This window comes from Lepus europaeus, chromosome 15 (assembly GCF_033115175.1).
Source record: "Lepus europaeus isolate LE1 chromosome 15, mLepTim1.pri, whole genome shotgun sequence".
Taxonomy (NCBI): Eukaryota; Metazoa; Chordata; class Mammalia; order Lagomorpha; family Leporidae; genus Lepus; species Lepus europaeus.
In genome coordinates this window covers 11,794,476-11,803,667 of record NC_084841.1, presented here as the reverse complement: position 1 = coordinate 11,803,667, position 9,192 = coordinate 11,794,476, and the positions used below count along the sequence as shown (strand labels likewise).

General features: G+C 37.3%; 1 pseudogene; it reads right to left on the bottom strand.

The window, feature by feature from the left end:
- Window positions 1-1,115: 1,115 nt before the first annotated feature.
- Window positions 1,116-2,018, bottom strand: LOC133774251 (uncharacterized protein C2orf15-like; annotated as a pseudogene).
- Window positions 2,019-9,192: the final 7,174 nt, after the last annotated feature.

Genomic DNA, 9,192 nt, shown 5'->3' with positions numbered 1-9,192 from the left:
TAATGACGTACATCCAACTTACTTCATAATCACAAGCTCAATCCTCCATTAAATAAAGAATTCAACAAGTAGTAAGCAGAAAACCACTGTCCCTCAAGAGGATAGACAGGGATGTTTCTTTGCAGCTTACTAGGTTCAATAAAATACCACTTTTTTCCATTCAACATTTATTTAAACTCAATATTTCCAGCGAAACATTGTTTGGTATTTTCTTATTTATAAAACATTATTTCCCTAAGAAGAAAATGCTTTTTCTTCTTTTTAAAATGAATATTAAGGAGAGTATACAATTGGGCATTATAGTCATTAAATATTAAAATACTAAAATAGTTGCAGGTTACTTTATGGCCAGATACAAAATGGTTTTAATTTCATCCACCATTTTTTGGTTCAATACTACTATTTCAACAACTAGATATTTTAATACAATATTTAAAATAAAAAATTTTAATACTAGGCTATTTTTCTTATTTTAATATTGGTGGTATAAAATGGTATAATCTGAAAGATAAACAATTACATTTGGAAAGACCTATCTTATAACTCTTAAGTGGATTCCATGTGAGGGGAAAGTGGTTTTAAAATAAAAATTTTAAATATGAAATGTTTCTGAAGATTGACAATGATTTCATGCAGAGTTTATTTGCTGTGAGGTTTTATAAGACAGAAATGCAAAATGTAGGAAGGTAGAGATTCTAACATAAAATCTCAAACTGGAAATATAAAATGCAGAACATTTACACCAGAAATAATTTGAAATAATGATATCAAATTTCTGGTCACTTGTTTTCCCACTTGTGAAAGAAATACTGCCTTAAAATGTTTTGATGCCATCCAAATACTGTTACTAGAAAATCCTAATTTTTAACAATGGTAGAATATAGTACCAAAGAAATCTGCTTTGAATTTTGGGAGGCTTTTTCTCCCCAAAGCAACCGCCTTATGAATACACATTCTCAAAAAATGCAGTCTAAGATGATTCATAAATAGTGAAAAATAAAACAGCAGTCTTCCTTCGTTTTGTTATGTTTTCCTAATAAGGCTAAATTCTCATTCAACACTCCCTCTTAATCAAAAGCAACTTTTGGTTTCTTTGGTAATGTGTACAAATTACTTCATCCCACATCTGTCATTTCTATTCCATCACTTTATTTAGTATATATTGCTGAACCCAGGGCTTTCTCTTGTAGTTTCCTCGGTTTGCATTCTATAATCTTATTCATTCGGTGTTTTGAAATAACTGAATTAGTGGCTCCAACCTGTTTCTCTCATACTGTGTGTTTATCCACTTTTGGATCTATTCACATAGCAAGTATCTGAGTAGCAAATTTACTCAGGGAAAATTCCACTGAGACAGCTGGATAAACATCAAGGTAGATTGCAGAAACCTTTCAAGTTAGAGACATATGCTATACTCCTTGGGGTTCCACAGAAGGAAGGGACTTGTCACTTTCTTGGGTTATGAGGAGGCCAATAATCCTGGCAAAACAAGAATTGTTAGTCTCCTCACACATGAACTTACCTGAGAAATGTACAGGCTTCTAGCATAACAAGATCATTGGAGAATTGCTGTAAAAACCTCATATCCAGATTGCCAGCTCACTCCCCAGAGGTTGCAGTAGGAAGACTCAACCTGAAGGCTCACTCAGACTGCATCAGGAACTGCACCCAAGAGCAGCTCTGAGGAGTATCTGGTTGACTGAACCTGGTCCTGAGTGATGTCCCAGCCCTGGAAAAAGTGACACAAAACTACCTCATGAAGCAGCTGATGTTCCAGGGTTGAGGGAGGCTGAACAGCCAGAATAAAATCATTGGCAAGATTTTGGAGAAGCACATGGTCAGTTTGAGTAAATAAGTGGTCATGGCTTGTCCATCAGCACATGGTCAGTTTGAGTAAATAAGTGGTCATGGCTTGTCCATCTTGCTAAGATGCGAGGCTGTGTTCCACCTCACAGTGGACAGTCTTGCACCCCCTCTTTCTCCAATTGGTCTTCTCTAGATTCCTTCGCAGATTTCATCGCTGCTAGCTGTAGTCTTAAGGATTAAACTGCCACTTCTGTTACCACCATCAATGCTATTTTATATGTATACATCATATGTTAGGTCGAATTAAGCAGTGTACATTTAACCAATAAAGCCACTTAAATGGTCAACAACAGATGGCTCATTTTGGAAAGCTACATTTAACTAGAGTGTAAGAAAACTTTTCAAATATTGAAAACACATTCCTTTATAAGTCTATGGCTTATTTTTACCAATAATGTCAAAACAGGATAACTATTACTTTGTGATAATTACATCAGTTTGGAATTACATTCCAAGATTTAAATATTGTACAACAAATAAAATTGTTTCTACAATTTATCTGATGCATATGGGGCTTAGGGATTTTGAGATAAAATAGTAGGATTTTGTCTTCTCAACTAGAAAATATATCATCAAAAAATATAATACTTAAGATTAGATTTAACAAGATGCATGATCTCTCTCCTGAAAGTAACAAAACATTGCTGAGAGATTTCAAGAAAATTCAAATAGGGATAAAATCCATGATTATATATTGGAAGAAAATCATTGTCCAGATATTGATTGTTTTCTAAAATTGATCTAAAGACTAAGTTAATTGCATGGTATAGTTTGGAAAGCAGATTCTAAAACATATATGGAATTGAAAATGATGTAGAACAGAAAAACTCTCTTGAAAGAGAAGAAAGCAATTACAGGATTTATGCCTTCTGATGTAGAGACTTATCACTAAGCTACACTATTCAGGGCAAAATAGGTTTGGCAGATGATAAACAGATGAATGAGTCATAATAGTCCAGAAATGAACCTATACATGTATATATAGTTTATTATCATATATTTCATATATGTGATGAATAATCATACATATATGATGGATCAATTTTCAAGAAAAATGTCAAGTCTATTAAATGGAGAAAGAAAACCTTTTAAATAAATTTTATTGGAACAAGTAGATGAGTGTATGGAAAAATAATTAAGATCAAATCCTGTCTCATATAATTTAGAAAATTAATTTACAGTGAAAAATAGACTGAAAACATAACAGAAAAAACTAAAAGTTTTCAGAAATAGCTATGGGATCTTAGGATAGACAAAGATTTCTAAGGAACACAAAATATAAATGACAACATTAAAATGTGGGTAAATTAGACTTCAACCAAATTTAATATTTTTAATCTTCAAAATATACTAGAATTATGATGGAAAGACAAGTCATATTCTGAGAGAAAACTTATTTATCATCTGCCATGTTTTCCTCTAGAAATGGACTTATATTCAGAATGTACATAGAACCCCTATTACTCAGTAACACAAAGTGAAATTCAAGTAGGATATAGACTCCACTCCATAGAGGCTCTGAAGTACTTTGTCAGTGACTGGCACAATAGTACTGCTGTTTTGTGGAAGAGATGAACTGTTGGACAGGGCAAGGAGCCAGCTGAAAGACTGGAAGGCTACTGTAGCTATTTGAATGTTTGAAGTTACAGGTACTTTTCCTCAATTATTTTTAAAGTGCAAGTGGTGTCCCCAAGGATGTTAGAAGTGTTCCAGAGAAAACATTTAAAAAATGAACCACATTCCCTCCAAGCAAATTTCCAAATTAGCCAGGAAAGGAAACACGAGAAAGACTTCTGCATGGACAGAAGAGACACCTGTGTTCCAAGAGCACCAGGGCTGCTGCTGCACATTGAGAAAAGTCAAAGTTCCTCTGGATTTCATTTCACTTTTGTAGATGCAGAAGCTGGGTAAGAGGATACATATGAACAATTAAAGATATGGAGGGGCTGCTAAACAAATTCAGGTCAATGTCTTGCTCAAGTCAAAACTCTAAGTGCTTGACATATCTGAGAGCAGCAAATGGTCTTGTGTAGAATTGTTGGTGTGCCAGTCCATGGGGTTGTGGAGCGTCTATAAAAAGAAGCTTATGGGGTCGGCACTGTGGCGTAGTGGGTAAAGCCGCTGCCTGCAGTGCTGGCTTCCCATATGGGCACCAGTTTGAGTCCCAATTGCCCACTTCTGATCCAGCTCTCTGCTATGGCCTAGGAAAGCAGTAGAAGATGGCCCAAGTCTTTGGGCCCCTGAACCCATATGGGAGACCAAGAAGAAGCTCCTGTCTCCTGGCTTCGGATTGGCCCAGCTCCGGCCATCAATTTCTTTGTGTAACTCAAATAAAAAAAATCTTAAAAAAAGGAAGCTATGTACTTATGTGTTATGCCAAGGGACTAGGACCTTATTTTCTACAGCCTTTTGAGAATCATCAATATTTATTTTTTTCCTTTTCTTTCTTTTTATTTAACAAGCATCTGCTTCAGAATACTTTGTCACTGCATTGATTAAAGTTACTTGGTCTCTCACTGTCTAACTCTACCTGTCCAAAAAAAAAAAAAAAGTTATTTGGTAGATGGCTATTTTAAACCAACATATTCCTTTAAATACAAAGGAATTTCAATTTTTCTTAATAAACCTACCTCATTTTGACAGTCTGCCTTATGTGTCCACGTATTCTTCATTTGTGGATTCAATTAAGCATGGACCAAAAATATTCAGAAAAAATACTGTATCTGTAGTGAACACCTGTAGTGCACAGGTATAGACTTTTTTTTCTTTTCATCATTCCCTAAAGAACAACTATTCACATAACATTCACATTGTAGTAAGTATTACAGTAACCTAGAGATTTACAGTATACAGGAGGATGTGTATAGGTTGTACAAAAACATTGACCATTTTACATGGGGGACTTGAGCATCTGTGGATTTCAGGATTCATGAGAGTCCTGGAACCAATCCTCTGTACATACTGAGGTATGAGTATTTTGTTTCCACCTTTCAAATAATTTCTGTTTTTCAAAATCTGCATAGTGTCACTCAAACCACACTGACGCCATTACAAATATGAAGTTTCTACAGGCTGTTTAATCAAAAGATACTGAAGATAGTTAGCTTGTCTAACTGAAAGAGAAAATATAGTCTCCCTGCTGAAAATAGCTGTCACTATAATTTCCTTCCTCTTTTGTAATGCACAAGAATGTGGATTTCAAATGAGATAGAAATAAATCTTTACTTAGTATATACTAAGTTGATCTTCTGTATACAAAGATAATTGAAAATAAATCGTGATGAAGAATGGGATGGGAGAGGGAGTGGGAGATGGGATGGTTGTGGGTGGGAGGAGGGTTATGGGGGGGAAAGCTGCTATAATTCAAAAGTTGTACTTTGGAAATTTATATTTATTAAATAAAAGTTGAAAAAAGAATAATGTTTTAAAAGGCATAAATAAAGTGGAATCTGTGATGATTTTCACAAAATTAAATGAGTTTTTCAATTCCCATTTATGTTGGCAAAGTCACAAGGAGTTAAACTGGCAGAAAATTCAGCAGCATAACATATTGGGACACTAGCATAATAAATATGAGTTGGCTGCATATTTGAGCAGTCCAATTAAGCCTATTCTGCTTTGATTAGGGTTGAACCACTTTAACTATGTTTCAAAACAGACGGGAATATTTTCACATATCACATTTATGGACTATTTTCATATTTTCATATTTTGAGACAATGCTGTGGGTAAACTCTTAGGCATATATTTTGTAATATTCTGTAGAAATACATTTTTAACACTCACATCACGCAATATAACAAAATCTTTATAGTGGACAGATACAGGAATAAAGATACAGTTGAGGTATCAGTCAGGACTTGGCCAGAAAACCTGATAGTATATTAGATGTTTTAGGTAAGAAGGGTCATAATACAAACCAACACAATAACTGCATGGTGAGGGAAGCTGAAAAGAGTTACAAAATCAAAATGTAGAATTACAGTAAATCTCTACCAGTTATCCACACAACCTGCAGCACTGCAAGAGGACACCTGAGAGCCACTGGCAAAACCCCACATCTGCCATCTGCACATGTCCAGCTGCTCCTGGGGAATGATGGCTTCTCTATCTTCCCACTTTGATCTCACACAAATGTCTTTCCTTGGCAGAATTTAAACCAAATCCCCGACTGCCCAGTAAATCTGGTTAATGTAGCTTCCAAACTGTCATCCTCATGTTACAAGTCTGAATATAAAAGAACAGGGATCATACTGCATGTCAATACGTGATAGCACGTTTAGTTCTCCAAAACTTATATTTAAACTTCCACAAGATGACATTATGATTTTCACTAACCTGTTGGAGTTATCTTGCACTTCTATGAAGATGTGCTCAATCCCTCTCTCAAATGGCAAAACACAAAACCTTAATGTCATGGTATCCATATCTACATATTAATGACCTATCTCAATTACAATCCCTCCTGTACGTCTTACCATTCTCAGACTGAATATGTAATAACAATACTCCTTATATAAGTTAGTGGAAGAGGAAGGAGAAATAATTATATATATATATATATTACATATAAACATGTGCATATGCAATTATATAATGTATTTGTACAAGGCAGCTTCAAAAGCATCCTAGAAAAATAAGATTAACTAATGCACATTTTCCAGAAACTTTATGAAGATCTTCATATGTCTATGTGTATACACAAGAAGGAAAGATATAAGCACAGTTACCAAAGTGTGGCATTATGTAACTAATCATAAAGCTGCTCTCAGATCAGAAGTTACCCCTTCTTTTACCCTTTTCACACTCACTTTATCCCTAGTCAGCTACCCAGGTAAATGTGAGCTTTTGGCCTGGCAGAGAAATGCAAAGTTTCATTACTTTGTGGCCCAATCCATTGGTTTTCCTTAACAGTTTTAGAAGTAATTAGAGGCTCACCCTGACAATCCCCCTGCATTCTTGGCAGACTCCCCCCCCCCCCGCCCCTTGATAGTACCAGACCTATTCCCTCTTAGCATTCGATGTAGGTTATTCCAGTCACTATAGTATCCCTCTTCTTTGATGGTTATTTCCATGGTACTGGAAGTTCGATGTGGCCAGGTTGAATTTGAACTTCAGGTTCAATGGGCTTTCTATTAGAAACTTTTCTTTTTTGGGAACCAAGACCAGAATCCAAAAAGCCCTAGCCTACAGAGACAGGAAATACAATTTTGGGGTAGCTTATTAGGTGAAAAGATTAGGAAGAGTCAAGCCCACTTCCAACCCTTTTTTCTCAGATTTCTGATTTCCTACTACAGAAAAAGTTCACAGATGTAGACATGTGACTTAGCTTCTGCAAGGAATTATTTCCCTGCCAACATAAAACTGAATTTTCAAAAAGCTATTCCATTTTCCTATCAGGCTAGCTTCTCTCTCTTTTTAAATTCATTTATTTGAAAGGCAGAGCCTCAGAGAGGCAGAGGCAGAGGCAGAGACAGAGGCAGGCAGACAGAGAAGGGGTGGGGAGAGGGAGGGAGGGAGGAAGGAAGGGGTCTTCCTCCCACTGGTTCACTCCCCAAATGGCTGTAATGGCTGGAGATGAGCCAATCTGAAGCCAGGAGCCTGGAGCTTCTTCTGGGTCTCCCAAGTGGGTGCAGGGGCCCAAGGACTTAGGCCACTTTCTTCTGCTTTCCCAGGCACAATACTAGGGAGTTGAATTGGAAGTGGCCTTGAACAGGCACCCATATGGGATGTTGGCACTTCAGGAGGCAGCTTTACCCACTATGCCACGGCACCAGCCCCAAGGCTAGCTTATTGTGAAATTATCCTCTTGGTCATGAGTGGTAGATTTATGATTCTCATAAAAACCTACAAATGATGATGCAGGCAAAAGCATGAGTGTAGAGAGAGCTAATCCATTGAAAAGGAAACATCTGACACAGTGAGGACATGACTACCCCCTCCATCATAAAAGTGATCTAGTGTGATCAACCTCATATCAGTGGGTTGGTTAGCTCCTCTGGAAATGGTGTAATATCGGTAGAGAGAGATTCCTGGCAAGGTAGATATGGACCAGGGAGGCCCCTCTCTACCATCTGGAGATGAGTCTCAGAGGAACTGAGAAAAGTCAAGTAACCAGCTTCTGTGAAGGATGTTGATGTCATGTGCTGGTCCTTTTAATCAAGTTTTCTCTATGCTGCTGTAACTAATCTAGGTAACGAGAATTTTATGTGTCTAGTGGGAAAATGTCTTGTGTTTTCTGTGGTTTTTATTGAGCCTTCATCAGAGATTAAACTTTCACCCAGGTACCCAGTCAAAACCCTCACTTCTCAATGCCTCTCCCAGACCAATCGCAAGAACTTCCCCCTCTTATAGACTATAAAACCCCCTAGACAATCAGCATTCAATGGCTCCCTCCTTCAGGGACCCCTACCAACTGTCAGGAGCTTTCTCCTTCATTTTCACTTTCTCTTGCTGTGAGAGCACAAATTCATGGAGCCCACAGCAGGGAGAGGTTGGAGAACAGGAGTAGACACTCCTACCTGTGCCTCCAGCCTACCCTTGATTCCTCAGGACCCTGACCTCATATTCTTGACATCTCTCTCATGTCTTGTATGCCTGTATCTGGAACAAACCCTCTCTAGTCAAAGTCTAGGATATGTAAGGATGGGATGAATGTCAATATCTATGGCCCCACTGGGAGATTGTGGGGATAGGTCTTCTCTGGAACCATGTCTCATTGACTGGAGCATAAAACATCAGACAATTATACAAGCACAAAATAAGTTTGATGTCACTTTACAACCTTACAAAACTTCCTATACTCTTCCTTGTCTATTCTCCTCTTTCCTTCAATGACATCAGACAAAGAACTTGGAGAGAAACAGAATTATAATTTAAAAGAGCTGTAACATTTCAAAAGTTTGGTGGAAAAAAAATCTGCAGCCTTTCTTGGGAACAAGATGCAAACATGAGCAATTAGAAACACAGCCTCCTGCAACATTCAGTATCCTCAGAAGCTCATTCAGTATCGTCAGAAGGGTGAGTAAAGATAGACCGCCTCTGCTGCTTCTTTTGGGGATGGGGCATAAGGGGAGATCCTTGTTCTTCACCATACTTCATCATAGTTGACTATGAGTTAAAAAAAAAATACTATGACTCTGTTGGCCAATTGAAAGCATGGCTTCTCGTCTCAAAGACTCAGGGCAGGCTGATTAATCCCCCTCTATCTTTTGTCAACGAGAATGTTAGTTTTGTTCAGGTTCATTTTCCTTTCATGGAAATTAGAGTAAGATCTTGGAGTAATTAAAGGTTTCCAGCTGGAGTGGCTCCCCCTTACTGCCTAAA